This window comes from Oenanthe melanoleuca, chromosome 14 (assembly GCF_029582105.1).
Source record: "Oenanthe melanoleuca isolate GR-GAL-2019-014 chromosome 14, OMel1.0, whole genome shotgun sequence".
Lineage (NCBI taxonomy): Eukaryota > Metazoa > Chordata > Aves > Passeriformes > Muscicapidae > Oenanthe > Oenanthe melanoleuca.
The window spans coordinates 9,608,998-9,625,898 of record NC_079348.1 but is presented as its reverse complement, the minus strand read 5'-3'; the positions used below and the strand labels follow the sequence as shown (position 1 = coordinate 9,625,898).

Genomic DNA, 16,901 nt, shown 5'->3' with positions numbered 1-16,901 from the left:
GTCTTCACAGAAGCTCCCAAAGGATTTTTGACTATGATTTGGGCATGTCCTGTTATTCATACATATATTATTTATTCACCTATACCCTTTGTTAAGTTAATTAACTGCCAGTTAAGTCCAAATCTCTTTTTTTTTTTTTCAAAATATAAAATACACTTTTTTCCTATCATGCTGTGCCACACTTAAAATACTGTTTGAGGAATTTACCCAATCTTTATTTAGATATGCTCATACTGGTAAAAGACAGAAAAAAATATTTTTGGTAGCTAAATGTAATAGGCTTTTAATTGTTCTACTCTTACTAGACTTAGTATCTGAATTTGGAGCAAGAATATAAATTTTTTCCTGAAGTGCCCAGGATCATCACATTTCCATATTGAAAGTATTTAGAAGTCCAGACTTATTTCAGTAATTTTCTGTACTCTGAATCTAGAGTGAATATTCTGTTTCCACTTTCAAATGTTAGGAAATAGGTTATTTTTTCTTTTAAAAGTATTTATCTTATTTATTTCTAACAATATTTGCTTAATTACATGGTACTTATTATGACTTCTCAATAGTGTGTGTGCTTCTGCAACTTCTGCAGATGTTGTAAGTCATTATTTGCAGAGTAGAGGCTTACTATTAGTCTGGTTATCTTATAATTTTCTGATAATTAATGTGAGAGAAAAGCTTTTTCTGAACTGAAATTATGGTCATGTATAGCTTACTTTTGACCCATTCTATTGTAGAAAGCAAGCAAATTTTTCACGTAGCTAGTTTTCAGTTCAATTTATATTTTTCATTATCCTTTTCATATGTTGTTTTCTTTTAACTGAGTTGTATTATTGCCATTCACAATATCAATCCACATAAGACTGGGTAATAGAGGACAGAAAGGAAAAGTAAGAATAAACAACTTATAATTGTAATAATTCTTAATTAGCTGCTGCTTTGGATGCTTTAAACATGGTGATAATTAATGTGGAAATCTCTGGAAACCTTCATAAGCTAGCTTGATCATCTGAAGAATGCCGGTACTTATTAGGGAAAGTTCATGATTCATACATAAGGATTAAGCCAAGAAAATCTTGTGACCTAAGCAGCCTGGCTCTCCAGTGGTAAAAATGGGATTTTCTTATCTTAGAAAAAATCATAATTGTGACAGACAGCAGAGATGGGAGCAGACAGGACACGTTTTGTTTAGGAGTGAGCAGCACACGGGTGGTGGGGAAATCGCTGCTTTGGCACATTGCTGATGCCATGATAGAAATACAGACTGAGACTGCAGCACACAAAGTCTTCCACAGGGATGAATCAGAACATTCCTGAGAAATGGTAGTGAGGAGAATTGTAACATGAAATGTGAGGAGTTTTTATGTTCAACGTCTGAGTTATCCTTATGAAATTTTTAGTCATTTGCCTGATTGCTCTTCCCTGGATACTAAGTGCTTAAACCCAAACACATGAACATTTGTCACAGTGTGGTAGGTGGACAATTCTGGATGTAAGATTTGGAGGGATGACATGAAATCTAATCCTTCCTCTAATAGTAAATATTGACTTGACAGAGTTAGTCAGCTTCAATACTTCAATTTCCACAACTGAGTTAATAATTTAACTTTTGATCTGTATATTTAGAGCCTTGAAAAAAAAAAGGCCTTCAAACTATGAACAATAAGGGATGCACAGTATAAGTGAGCATTGCAAACCACCTCCCTGAGGCAGTCACATAAACACACTATCCTTTTGCAGAGCTCATTGACATAAACACTCTTGGTTATATTTAGATGACTTGCCACCTCTATTCTTCTTTCCTTTTTTTAGTGCTCCATCTCACTGCATTTGACAAACTGAAGGGAAAAATGAAAGAACAAAAGCTGTGACCATCATCACTTTTTAACTGGAATCTGCAGTTATAAGCATGAGAAAAGTAAAACATGTATTACTTTCATTTCTTTTAAAGAATGGATGAATATCAGTTGGCAAAAATTAGTCATTGTATGTAACTGATGGTGCTCTTTGCTTCTTTAAAAACCATGCTGGCAAATTCCTTAGCCTTCCCAATGCTGAGATTCTGGGAGGCATTTGAGGGCTTGAGTGGTAGCTTTTGTGGGATCTGCAGAGGTGGGGTCACAGCAAACTCTTTTCTGTGCAGTCTTGTATTGTACAAAGCAGTTATAAGGAATGGTGATGCAAGGGACATACACAGACAGGCTCACTTAAATATTACATCAGGGGGTTGGTTTGAGTTCTGGGGAGGAAATACATTTAAAGAGATGATTTGTAGGAAAAATTTCCCGTCATTATACTCCCGTAGTTAGTCACAACATCTCGCATTTATGTGTATTCACATATTCCTTTGTGATCCTGTTGAGTTGTGGTTAAAATAAAAAAGTCATGCAATGGAAAAGATAATCCATATCAGTACATACAGCAAATTCAATTACTACTATTAATTATATCTTTGGTACTATTATCTAGAGATGTTTTATTTACTAGCATCTATTTCTTTTATCTGTGTATGTGTCTGCCCCAGACAAAAGTGGGCCCTAGAAGGTTTAAAGAGGATTATATATATTATTTCAAAAATCTCTCTGTACAGTTTGTATTGGGAAAAGTATTTTGTTCATATTTGACTCTTATTCCAAAGTTATGCTCATTGTGAATATCAAAATATACAGAATATACATAATCCTGACACTTGTACGGACACGAATTACCTCACTTTTCAAAACAGCTTTAAATAACAGAATATAATATTTTACCCATAAGAAAGGAATAAGCAAAATGAAAATTATGACAAAATTTAGATATTTCAGTTTTCCCATATGCATTGTAAAACAATAGCAAAATATACTTTTATTTATTTTCTGTTGAGTAAAAAGAATAAAAATTCCTCTGTTCCACATGGCATTGTATCCAGGCAGTCCTGTTCCTCTGTGGAGTTCCATCACTGAATTATGTTCCATGAAGATTGCAGGGCTTCTTGCAAAAGGACAGTTTGCACAGAGAATAATAACATATTTATATATCATAAATAAAAACTACTTCTACAATTTTATACAGGTATAGGATTTAGATTTTAGAGCCAAAGCCACTGCTATACTTATTGTCTGCTTCTTTATGAGTATTGCCACTATCCATAACTCAAAATAATAAAGGATTTCTTCATAATAGGAAATGGGCAGAACAACTCAATTTTACAAATTCCTGAAAAACAGAGATTATGGTAAAAACAATGCTGCATTTTGCTGAGTTTTACCTTGCAGTATGTATTTTGACAACCTTTAAAAATCTGATGTAAGTAACTGAAACTCAGTCTTTATCAACATTTTAGGAATGTGGTGTATGGACTCTGTAAATTCCACCAGCGCCCATAAATTCCACAGAGTGGGGTTCCCTACAGAGTGCTTTGCAGCAGACTTGTATCAGAGAACCGCTATTTGCTAAATCTTTTCTAAATATAAGTAACTTGAGCATTTTCTGTTAGCAGTAGTTAATTTGAAAAATCTCATTGTAATGTGTCTTAATTAGGAGACACCCATTTTTTCCCAACTATAAGCCATTTTAGATATTGAACAATCCAGGTTTACAGAGCTCTGACATTAGGCTGAAATGCATTTTTCAAATGAAGCAGATTTCATTACTAAATCAAACATTCCCACAAACAGAACAGATAGCAGGAACACTAATAACACATTCATAAGCCTTTCATTAAAAGCTGACGTAACAATTATAACTAAAGTCATGTGGTTATTTAAAAATACTTTTATTTTCAGAGTATAAATATTTTTTTCAGTGAAATTATAATCAATTATCTCAGAAAATTGTTGTCAAGCTGATTTTCTTGTAGAAGTGATAGAGATTTCTGCAGTATTTATATACTCCTATACATGATAAATGGTGTCAGTGCTGTCTTTTTTATTAGCATGTCTTTCCTACAGTATTTATGACATTAGAGGATTAATAGTATTGGCTGCAGTCAAGTCGAGTGCAGGGAGCACCTATGTATTTTAGTAGTTTAAAATTATTAACTATTGCATTTTAGGACAGACTCTTAGGCTAACAACTGAGTTTGCATTTTCAAGTATATCCTTAAAAGATTTTTTTCCATTTGTGCCTACTAGTAAAGACTTCTGATGGAATTGTGTATGTGTACTTCTTTGTTTTGCTGAATAAGTGGTTATCACAATTAATTCAAGCTAGTGAAGATTTTGCCAGAAAATTTAAATCCAATAATTGAAAGGCCTTACAGAAAACTATAACCACATTGTTTTCTGTCAGTAACCACTAGTGATTCATGTAGGTCATTGTTTAAGGTGGCTGCACTGAAAATGTGCTTTTTACATTATTCATTCTAGTCAAGCAGTTGCTCATGGATAAATCTTATGCTACAGGTAAAAATCCATTCTACGATAGGGAGTAAGAGTGACATTAATAATGGTGTGTATGAAGAGTGTAAATATTGAGTGAAAAAGTATCTTTGTATAATTGAAATATGAAATCAATTATTTGTTGTGCAAAGTATGAAATAACACCTACAAGCAATACTGCTGAACATAAGTTTTAAGGACAAAATATAGTTTTCCTAGAGGATTTCTGCATTATGCTACTCATTTGACAATGTTCTGCAGTTCAAAGCAAGCACCTGAGATGTGTCTCTGGGATTACATCACAACAACTGTTTATTTGGTCCAGCTACTGGAATAATGCAAAAATAATTTTCCAGTTATCAGGCAACGTGTTTTTTTATAAGAAAGTCAAGCAATCTCCTTTCCTGAGAGCACAGCCCAGCACAGGCAGTGTTGGTGTGGAGGGATGTACAGACACCCAGCCTTGGGACGCCGCTCTCACACGCAGTCTCATTACAGTGCCAGCTCCCGCTGCAGCAAAGGAGCCTGCTTCAATGAGGAATTAAGTGTAGGATTTATGGTTAATTTGTTGTGTCCTCTCCTCCTAAACCAACAGGAGTATTCCAGAGTAATGAGTACAAAGAAATTGCCAGTAGTAATACCTAGAAGGTCATCATCCTTATTTATTCAGTGTGTTAATCCAGCTATCAGAGTCTGTGTTCCAGAGAGAGCCTCCTCTGAGACAGGCACCAGCCATTTTCATCAACTAGCATTTACAGTCTCCAATGTTTAATCACTCTGCATTTAATAGGAGAGAGGCCCTTCATGTTCTGCACAGTTGTACGAATTTGGATTTTAGTTTTATGAATATAGGAAAAATGTTTCACTTTGGTAAATAATTAGGCATGAAAAGGTTGGCATGGATAATTCCTTCACTTTTGTACTGGTTTCACATACTTTAGACTTACTAATTCTCCAGATTCTGCAAGAATCACAGCCAAAATCTCTCGAGTTTCATGTTTTTGCCTGTCACCAGTACTATTTGCTGTGTTTAAATGCAACCAAAATCAGCTTAGGCACACTGAATGTGTTAAAGGGAATTTGGTCTGGATTTCCAGTTGATTTAAAAGCAAAACAACCTATTCAAATCAAGACTCTTTTCATAGATTGAGATTTGGTTTTTTATTCCCACTGATCTATGTGACACTTGTAATTTATAAAAGTGATTTTTAGGGTGAAATATAGAAATAGGGACTAAGAATAAAATGTTCTGTCAAAAGAATATTTTCCCATATTTGATTAGATGCAAAATGGTCTCACAAATCTACTTATTTGAAGGCATGCTAAATTTATGATTGTGTAGATCAGTTTCTGATTTCAAAGCCTTGTAGAGATGTCAGGTAATAGAAACACATGTTTCTGATGGGTTTTTTATTACTTATACCACAGGAATTTTTACAACACAGTATTTAGTATATACTTTTATACTGTATAAAGTTTTACCAATATGATAATAATGACATAAAAATCTTAATGCCAGTAATTTTAGAGACAATTACTGACTGTTTAGTCATTTAGACTTTATCTTTGATCATGTTACTTCCTGTGAGTTAAATGTCTATTTGCTTTATTTTTTATGTGATATTAGCCTTGTCTGGTTCAATTTAAAATGTATTTATATGAGAAAATTATTTCTAATGATAAATGCATTATGTTTTCTATATTCATGCTCAATTTTATTTTATCATTTAGAGTATCTGTAGGCTGCAGGAATAGATTTTGCAGTTTATAAAGTGGTGTCATAAATAGAATAGGCAGCCACAATGATACAATATTAGAATACTCCTTTTTTTCAGGATTTCTTCTGATCTTGTATGTAAGAAAAATAATATGCTGACTTTTCATTTTTTAATCCTCTAAAGAACATAGTGGCTTTAAGGATAATTAATCCCTCTTTATTTTGGGTGTCTAAAATCTAGGCACCATGATGAACAAGAGGTTCTGTCAAAGAGTTATTCACCCTCTCATATGACAAGCATCTAAGGTAGGTAGGACTCAGAGAGGAATTTGCTGAGTTTTGAGGGATTTTACTCTGAATCTGGATTTACCTACAAAACCAGACACCATCTTTAAGAGGGTTAAGCTGTTAAGTCACCCTACAAACATTAAAATGTGGGTTTTATAGAAAAAGGGTATTTCCTTTGCATCTACTAAAGCAAACCATAAGTGTAGGTATACACATAGGTATATATAACGATACACATATATATACATAGGTATATATAACTAAATAGGTACTGGTTAGGTCTTGCTCCTTAAATGATCATTTGTTGCCATGAGGAAGAACCAGGTACAATACATTACCTGCATTCTGAAATGTTTGTTTATTATTTTAATCACTTACCTTTAGACTTTGGCTAACAATCTAAATGGTTGTAAATCTAAAAATTAAGTAGAAACAGATATTTCATTTATAGGAGTACAAATAATGTACTTTCCATATTATCAAAAATCACTTAATAAAGATTTATTAAATTTTTAAAAATTTGTTATTTCACTAAGAACTAAACTAGTCATGCTCTTAGGAATTCTTTCTAATACTCTCCTCGGTTTATATTCCTCTGTAAAGAACTTACCATTCATCTCTGTAGGAACTTTTTTCCACAGAGGAGGACTATGTTCTTTCAGTTCCATTCATCTTAACATTCCATTTGCTGCTTTACTAGGATGTCCTGGTTTAGAGCACATAGGATTAACAAAGCGTTCCAAGTATTGTAAAAGGAAAGTAATACATTCACAAAAATTCTCATTAAAGTCCTTATCTGCAAGTTACAAAAGACTGCACTTTTAATGATTAAAAACCACATACTGAGGCAGCACATACTTAGAGAATTATTCTGACAGTACTTGGGTTGCATGGATTTGGGAAGATCCTCTCTTTCCTACCCCATTCTTGTGTCTTGGAGCTCTTACTCCAGTAATAAAGACTGAATTATTACTCAGGAACATAATATGCATTTAGCAATGCCTAACTAACACATCTCTTACCAAAACAATTTCAATATGGAAATGTACAGTTTTGAATGTAGAGGATCAAATTATATTTGGGGTTGTACAAGGTGATTAAGGCTACAAGTACAACTAAACAGCACCTTTGCATCAAAGGCGCTATTTATTTCTTGCAATTTATATATTGCAAGATTTATATCTGTACTAGGTGCATTATCTGAGCAGAGATAAACACAGAGTTTGTTGGGATGAATTCCTGTGCAGTGCTCCTGGTATACCACCTCAGAGCCATTACTTCAGAACAGTTTCTCCACCTCCAAATAAACATAATTCCCTACAACACATTCTGAAATGAGGAGTTTCAGAATCAGGGCCTGCTCCCAATATCCATCCTCCAAAAAAAAAAAGTTACCACTGACCTATTGTTTGAAATGGTCCTTGAAGTGCATTTGTAGATTAATTTTGCAATGATGTGTGAGACCCAATCTAACCTAATAGAACCTGATTTAAAAAGTAAGAAAAAATCTGCTTTAGGCAGGAAAATGAGTCTAAAGTGCTATATAAGTGATCTTTTATGATATATGAGCTTTATCCTACCCTAAACATTAAATCTGTCAGACCCAATATAAGACAAATGTTACCAAATAATATTCTCTTCCATTTAATCTTCATTTTATTAGCTCCTGGCAGCACAGACTAAGCAAAATACTCTTAAACCTCAGAAGACAAATGCTATCTGTCTGTTTTCTGTGCTTGACATATGTGATCTATTCATCTTAGGAAATACCCTCAGCTGAGTTGTTGGTGCAAAATTGAAAGACAGTTGATTCTTTAAGCAGTGTGATGCTCCTGTAAGAAGCCAGTCAGTTCATTTGGGACATCTCTTCTTGTTCCTGCATTCTCACAGGTTACTACTTATGATACAGGCCTGCATAAATTCCCATAATGATCCATTGGTATCCTGCTTGCTTCATACCACAGTCAGGGTACAGTAATTTCGTAAGGTTTTACATGCTGATTATCACAATACAGACATTGACAAAACAGATATTTGCTGATTGTCACAACACAAAGGTCTGCTGCTGTTAAATAACACACACTTTGGAGGAATTTCATGGTACTGCAAGAAGCTTTTAACGTCACAAAAGATAAATTGAAATGTGCATCTTACAGACCATCTTCCCAGACTGCTCACATTCTGAATCTCAGAACAGCTCTTAGCACCAGTTGCTTAATAGTGGAACTGTCTCCTGTATCAAGAGACCTTTAATTTTAGTGTCCTGTTTTATGAAGGCCATATCCCTCACCTGAATATACATGTACATGTCACTGTCTGGTCTGTTGTCTAAATTTTAATATTCTAGATTGGAGAATCAGAAGAAGCCAGAGTAAGCAATTAAACATGTGAATTTCATAAATAACTGAGTGAAAAATAATTTATAAAATTATTAAACTTATTAGTTAATTGATAATATCTAACATGCCAATAGCAATATTTCACTGTTATCAGCCTCAGAGTAGTTCAATTTCAAAAATAGTTGATTAATATTAATAGGTGAATAAATATGTTACCAAGAAAATATTTTCAAGAAAGCTAAGCATCTGCACATAAACAATTTCTGCCCTGTAGCAGAATGTGATTCAGTGTCTAAGAATACAGAGGAAAAAAAGCTCTTTCTTCTTCAAAACAGACAGGAGTGTGTTTACTTTCACCAAATATCCACATGTGTGACAATCTTGTGGAGCATTCAGTTGCTGTAAAACTTTTTATTCTTTTCCATAAACATCCTGCACATGCATCTCCTGTGACTGTGCCCTCAGTAAAGCAGGAAGTCTTGAAAGGCTGTCAGTGTGTTCAGTCGTAAGCTCCCAGTGGGAAGCCAAGGCAAAGGACAAAATTCTTATACAGTGGGCAAAGGTACCTACATTCCACAGTGCCAAACAACCATAAAATCCAGAAGTTCCTAGTCCTTACCCTTGCCCTACTTCAGGCATCTGGGAATCATTGAAATCTTACAAATAACTGAAGATATTACCTGACTGATCACTGATCACATCTTCCTAAAGTGTACATTTGATCTTATCCTAATTTTCTTGTCCCTTTTACCCCATATTGTGAGGCAGGATATTAAAATAACTTCTTATGCCTTTGACATAGTGCAAGAACAATTGCTAGACAAAATGTCAGAATTTTCTTCTAAATGTGTTATTATTATTTCTCTAGAACTATAAAAATTGTCATATCAGAAATGTCAATGGTGCCTTAAAGTCTGAGTAGGGGAAAGGGACTATAGAATAGTATGGTTACTTTTTTAGGGGGAAAAAAATTAAAAATTTTCTAAAATAATTCTTCAATAAAATAAATTATACAAAAAAGTCAATATAGTGTAGGATATAGATCTCTTCCTGCGAACTAGGAAGGCATTTTTGCTTATGTTTTTATAATCTGTGATTAATATACCCACATCCAGGTTTTGTCAGTAAACTCTGATCCTACATCGCTGCTTTGTCTCTTTGTTTCTCCTTGTTTATATTATACTGCATTACCTTACATGAAGGAAACTAAAAGTGACATTTGGGATGTATGGTAGGATTTTTAATATTTGTTTGAAATCTTAGTTCAAATACAGATTTGGTGACAATATCAAGAGTCAAACATTATCAATTTGTTGTAAGGCATGTAGGCCTACTTCAGAAAAATAATCAGGCAAGAATTTAATTAGGCAAGTGCTAAATCAAATGACACTTAAATACACTGTATGTAGTTTTCAATAACTACAACAGACAAAAACATGGAGACAAGATCTCAACATCTACAGTTAGTGTGAAAAGAACTAAGCAGAAGTGACTAAGTCACTAAACCAAAATCTGCCTGTTGTGCCACGACTTTAACAAGTTCCTTATGAGTGTAGAATTCAGACTGCTACAATCTGTACCACCTGAAAATACAGACCCACAGAGCAGTGGTGTAAGTCTACAAAGGAGGCAGACATATTGAGTAATTTACTACAGACAGAGAGAAAAATTGTCTGTAGCAATGAAAGCTTCAGTCACTAAAAATAGAAACCTTTTATTCAGCAGAACTGTTTTTGGCATTGACCAGTTATTTTTCATTTTTCAGCAGCACATCAGAACTTTCTACCATGTTTATCTCTTGCTCAAATGAACTAATAAACTCCTGATACAACTCTTAATACCCCTTATCAACTTGTCACGCACGGCAGTGTTTGCTAACTTACAACAAGAAAATGTTTATCTTTTTGCTACAGTCAAAGCAAGCAGCAGAACTGAAAGTTGATGTAAGAAGCAGCTGGCAAGTGCCCTGAAGTCTAGAACTTAGCTTTACTCCTCTAGTTTTTTGTTCCCATGCCTTTTCTCAGCCTAAATTTTTCTGTATTTCTCATTATAAAGATTGGCAATAATTATTTACAGCCTAAAAGTTACTTCAAAATCAGGTACGGTACCTTGAATTTACCTTTACAGTACCTTGTCTCCCAAATACGTTTAAAACTCCATGTTTCTGCTGTAATACTGCTATATTCTGGTGCCTTAGCATAAAATGCTTAATTATTTTCAAGTGTTCTGTAGGCAGAATAGGAAAATATATTTTTCTGTTCTCCATAAAAAGATGAAAATATATAATAATGTAATACCACCTGATACTGTACTTCATTAAAAATGTTACTTTTTTTGTGCAATAAGATAAGCTTGCTCTTACAGGAATTGCAATATATTCTGCAGATTTCCTGTTCAAGGGTATATATAATATCTAATACTCTGCTTGTATTAATTCCTAATGAAATCAGTTAAAACTGTGCCATTAAAGCATGACTTCTGTTTGCCAACCAGAGTTGTAGGCAGTTTTTGAATTCCATTATTAACAGTGATAAAGAAAATACTCTTTGGGAGTTGGGTGTGATGAAACTCAAGATGCAGCAGTTCACCATGTCTTGCTATCTTGTGGGTGACATCTGAGAAAAAGTCAGTGAAAACATAAAATAGCAATAAGGAAAGTGCAGTGTGCTGTGCCTGCTGAGCAGTGGCAGCTGCAGCACAAAGGACAGAGGCACAGGGAGGGACCAGGGTCCCCAGGCCCTGCTGCCGTCCCTCGGGATGTGGTGTGACAGCCCGGCAAAGGTGGCCTTGGGGACCCTGCCAGGCAGGGCCGGGTCCTGCTTTACAGGAAAATCCAGAGGCTTGAGCTACCTAATGGGGTAGATAGCCCCCTCCGGTATGATTGCAAGGGGTGTTATCAGGAAATTACAGCTGTGGCTCGGTCTTTATTTCCTGGCAGGAGGAGTTACCTCTGGTTTTGGGTGGGTTTTTTGACTTCTTGGAACTTTCTGTTTATTAACTGGATAATCTGGAAAGGAGGAGATAGGAATGGAGCTGGTACAGAAAGATAGGGTGTTTAAGGCCAGAGCTGACTATTCCAGATCAAAACACATTCTGGAATCAGATATTGCTGTATTGCTCCCTCTGACAGGTGAAGTGCTGGCACATGCACCACCTGACCTCACCTGGCTTCCAGTCAGGGTATTTGGCACCTCCCTGTAACTGGCCAGAGGGCAAATCAGGGCCTAGACCTTGAATCCAGAACCTCCTGTTGCTCAGACTGGAACCAAAATTCTAGAGTTTTCATTTCAGATATGTTCTAAGAAGGGATTTGTTTCCTTTTTTGCTTTAGACACACTAAGAGTCTTTAAAGAATAAAATTGTGACATTCTGGTACAAGTTAGAATAAATCTATAAGATAAGATGATTTAAGATGATTTATCAAAATCAGATGAATTATCAAAATACTAAATCTAGATTATTTGAATATGAGCCCAGATTGTATCACAAAGTCTATGTTTGATTCAGACTACAGTCTGGGATCTTGTGGGCTCACTCAGTTCTTCATATTGCCAACTGCAGTCATAGGATAATTTTGTTATGGATTAGTTCAATACTCCAAAAATGACTAGCACAAATTCCCTGGCTTCATATAGGAATATCTTATTGCCTCCTCTGAATTAAAAATTAACCTGCTGCAATCTTGTTTGGTACTTACACTTTTCTCACAGCCGAGCTGTCCAAAAGCCTCAGACAGCAGTCATTGCAAGACTGTAGATTTTCTTTTTAAAGGAATATACAAAAAACAATCTGTCATTGGAAAAGTAATGAAAACTTTGAAATGGCTTTTCCTTAAAAAAAACAAAAACAACCCAAGCCCCAGTAGTCAACAAAAAAGTAATTTTGGTTAAGAATTCCAGTTTCTCGGTCGATTATTTATTGGGTAATCTCACTTGTTAAGTCTAACTACTGGATAAATTAATCATCTCCAAACATTTCAGCTTCTATTTTAATTTCTTAAGTATAAAATAGGTCATATTTTGGTAAAAGTCTGATTATAAAGCATGTGGTTTCTTTTAATGATTTTTATTCCCTTTCATTGATTTCTTGTGTTGCTACAGTGTATGTACACAGTTTTCTTCCAGGTATAGTTGAAATTACGTCAGCCATGGACTTCATAACTGATATTTGCACTTGATGGTAATACAGTGATAAAGGTCCACTTTAGTTAGAATACCAATGATTTAAATATGGGAATAAAATTGTTTGTATACATTCAAAAGTTAAGGGAAAATAAAACCATTTACACATCTTTAATGAACCATAAATGGCAACAAATTAACAAAGTCTGAAACAGTTTAATATAATTGAGAAATGTAGTAGTGACCATTTATTGATGGAATTTATTTCTGTATGCACTTCTGCTCCCATAACTAAGCATTCAGTGAAAAGCTCTATTGCAGGGTGTGATGAATCCTTCCTTCCTCTTTACTTCTGGCCACATTCTGCTGCTTTATTCTATAGACTTATTTACAGCACCTGATTAGTGGTTTCTCTCTTGGAGTTTCTACTTCCTTTGCTATAGCTCTTCCCTTTCCCACCTCTTTCTCTAGCCCACTGTGGAATTAGGCTTTATCTGAGCTTTTCTGAGCAGCCTCCTTGTGCCACAACCTGGAGCTGCTGCCTGTGCTCAAAGCCGGGCTCTGGAGTCAGCTCCAACAGGTGACAGCACAGGAGCTGCACAGGGACCCCTCAGCATGGCCTGGAGTGGAACTGACACTCTCTAAATTTGGTAACAAACTGGATCTAACACACTGGATGTGAAATAATATAGCAAATAAAGAAATAAAGAAACACTATTAAAATGGATCAGCAAAGTTCTGTATTCTGAATCGTGTTTTAAATACTGTGCATACAGTTGAGAAAGTGTTCAAAACTTGAGATAAAAATGGGCTTATTCAATATATAAATGTGTCTCTTATTCAGCCTATTTAATAACAGCATGCTATTTGTTCTATTTTTGTTTATCTATTATGACACTATTGGTAATCAAGAATTTTATATATAATAAAAAAAAACCAAAATGCTGTTAATGCTCTTCCATTTTGTAAAAGAATCAAAGTATTCTCATATTACTCATTTCTTGGCACATAACAAATACTTAATATCTTTTCCACTGTGGAAATCCTACTTGAAAAATTACCTACTTGCTACTGTTCTAACTTTTTGAGCAATTTGTTTGTTCCTGTTAATGTCTCTTGGCCCTATAATTATAAGTTAGCCCTAAGAAGAGGCTAATAGAAATCTGTGCTTTGCAAATATTTAAGAAAGCAAGCAGAGAATAATATCTTTTACAAAATGTATGATACTGAAACCTACTTGCAGCCTATTCCCAATGTGCTGTTAGCTGAGTGGACAGTTTTACAGATGAGTTTTGCAGTCCTTCCTCTGAGGCTATATCAGATCCAAAGATTTTTGTGACATACTATTTCATACCAAAATGATTTAAATACTTAAAAAGAATGAAACAAGTATTTAAATTCAGAACTTTAAGTATACATCTCAAACTATGTGCTTGACTCTCATTTTCTAATGCTTATTCTTCAGTGATAAAAATGGGTAAAACAAAATTATCGTTATATGCCAGGTGATTCCTAATTGATGTAAAAGGGACTGGAATATCATCTTACTTGTTTTGATCCTATTCCTTGAATTTAATCTCAGGATTGCTTGGTCTAAGCATTTATTTTTCTTGAAATTAGTGTCATATGAGAAATATATTTTTACAAATTTACAGAGCACACATTCAGAAGGAATATAACTTTTCCTACAACCTATATATATAAATAGGTATATATGCAAGAATCATCTGTTCAATCAACAAGTTATTCATGCAATAAATTATACGAATGATTGCATATGCTTGGAAAAAAGTAATTTGGATATCCTTGAAAGATTACATGTAAAGATAAGGTGATAACATAGGAAAAATATAAAATTAGATCAGTTTTAATGCTCAAATCTATAACAGAATTCTTTACATAGGGTTGTGACTAGCATAGCCTCCAAGAGACTTTTACAAAAATCTCCACTCTGTTCATATTAAGTCTTCTGTATAAAGGTGATACCATTTGTAGTTCAGGGAGTGCTCCCTTCACTGATCCTTAATACTGGAGAACACCACAGAATATTTGGTGCTGCATGCTTTTCTTAAAAGACATTTTCAATTAGATGCAGAGTCTACCTACGAGTGTCACATGGAAATAAAAAGAATGCTGAACATACACTTTGGCACGTTTAGAATAGCAAAAAACCTCTATAACTAATATTAATAGTTCAATTCGTTTCAAACTTTGTAAGTAGCTGTAATTATAAAGGCTGAGTAAGCCTCAAGCCAATCTGTGTTATACCTTCCATTCATGTCAGAAGGTACTAGGGATCATCTTGTGATCAGTAATCCAAATAGGAACTCTGCAATATTGATACAAAAATTTCAAATTAATGTAATGACTGTGTATTCTATTCTCTGTTATACATTAAATTGAAATGCTGTTGCATCTTGCAGTGTTTAATGTTGAAGGATATATTCCAGCGTGTTTTGACCTGTGAATACAAAATTGTTCAACAGTGCTCATTCCATCCTTCTAGAAAGGAATTTTCTTGTTACTGTATTATTTCTCTGGGCAGCAAAAGTTTTGAGCCTCAGTCATGTCAGCAAGCCTGCTTTGTGGCCTGTAGGATGTGACTTGACCTGTAAGATTTTGCTGCATGAAAAATGAGACACATTCCTACAGGACAATGAAGAGCATCTCCCTGGAGATTAAATTTTAATGTAAAAGTGGTCTGGTAAATCCACCCAGTTAGTTTCTTTCCTATGTCACCAAATATTTTGAAGGGTATTTAAGGATATTAGCAGATACTGTCAGAGGGACCATGTGACATCATCTATAATTTCTGTAAAGCAAGTCAGTGAAGTCAAGAGTACATTTAACACAAAGCAGTGATAGTACTGTGTGTGCCCCATACTCAGCTACTGAAATAAATGTTACCAGCACTGCACAAACTGATGGTGTATGGCTCTGAAAGACCAAGACAACAACAAACCATGTTTACATGTGTACGTTCTGCCTTCTCCTTCCAGATCTGGAAGACTGCAGGCTCCAGGAGAACCTGCCACCTAGCAGGAATAAACTCAGCCTGGGAGATCCCTGGCCATGTCTCCCTTCATAGGAGGAGCCATAGGCCATGACTGCATTCCCAATGGACTGTGCCTTCCTCAGAAGCCTCTGTAAGAGGTACAGCCACACAAAGACCTTTTGAGTTGAGAAAGCATAGAATACTTGGCAACCCACAATGTCTTCTTCAGGTTTTAACATAATTTCGTTTTGAGACTGTATAAAAACATGATTTGAATATTTTGGTGCATTTAATTTAAATAAATAGATCTATGCATTTGATAAATGGCCTGATGTGTGTTTCCAAAAGCAGTAAATATTCTAAGTGAGGGTCACTTACAGCACTTACAGAAGTCATTCAAGTTAGCTTGCAAAACATCTGTCATATTTTCAGAGACATAAATGCTAAATTCTTATGTAAAAAACAAGTTAGTTGTACCAAAAAAATGAAGCTCTCATTCTTAAGCCAAAACAGATCTCTCTTCTTAATCCAATGCAGTTATCAGCATGTCCCTTGGATTTATGACTTATGACATTTATTTACCAACAGGTGGTTGCGTATCTTGCCATTTATATTTTAAGCAACAGTAAACACAACTAAAAATAATATAAGACAAACAAAATAAAACTCAGTGGTGTTTTTTAAAGTGTTTTTAGAGAAAAGCTGTATTTATAAGCTAGGTCTTCAAGTAGTTCTCACCAGGCCCAGCAATACAGAAGAATACTGCAAGAGCAATAAGGATTTTTAGGGGCATTATGATAGTGTAATGGAAACACATCTGCCCCCAAAAGTCCCTCATTTTCCCTGCGGTTAAAAGCCATGCAGGAAGTGGTGAATGCTGTGGAACATCAAGAATGAAACTATAAAGAAAAGATTTTTAAGTTAGAACAACCTTCCAACAACATCTCAGGATTTCATAATTTTCTGTTAGTCCACTGGATAGAAAAACTGTAGTTTTTCAAGAATCCTCTAATTTATTAGCTCTGGATGTATAAAATAGTTCTGTCCATGCAATTAAGTGAATTTTGAGGCAGCTACATTAGAAAT

At 34.8% G+C, this 16,901-nt stretch overlaps 2 long non-coding RNA genes across 2 annotated transcripts; one reads left to right on the top strand and one right to left on the bottom strand.

The window, feature by feature from the left end:
- Window positions 1-2,811: 2,811 nt before the first annotated feature.
- LOC130259378 (uncharacterized) lies at window positions 2,812-7,054 on the bottom strand. The gene is made up of 2 exons (XR_008841625.1): window positions 6,971-7,054; window positions 2,812-2,967 (listed from the first exon to the last, which is right to left on the bottom strand). It is a non-coding gene; the product is annotated as an uncharacterized LOC130259378 (long non-coding RNA).
- On the top strand, window positions 2,960-16,899 carry LOC130259379 (uncharacterized). Its single transcript, XR_008841626.1, has 3 exons — window positions 2,960-6,578; window positions 6,611-10,798; window positions 15,820-16,899. It is a non-coding gene; the product is annotated as an uncharacterized LOC130259379 (long non-coding RNA).
- Window positions 16,900-16,901: the final 2 nt, after the last annotated feature.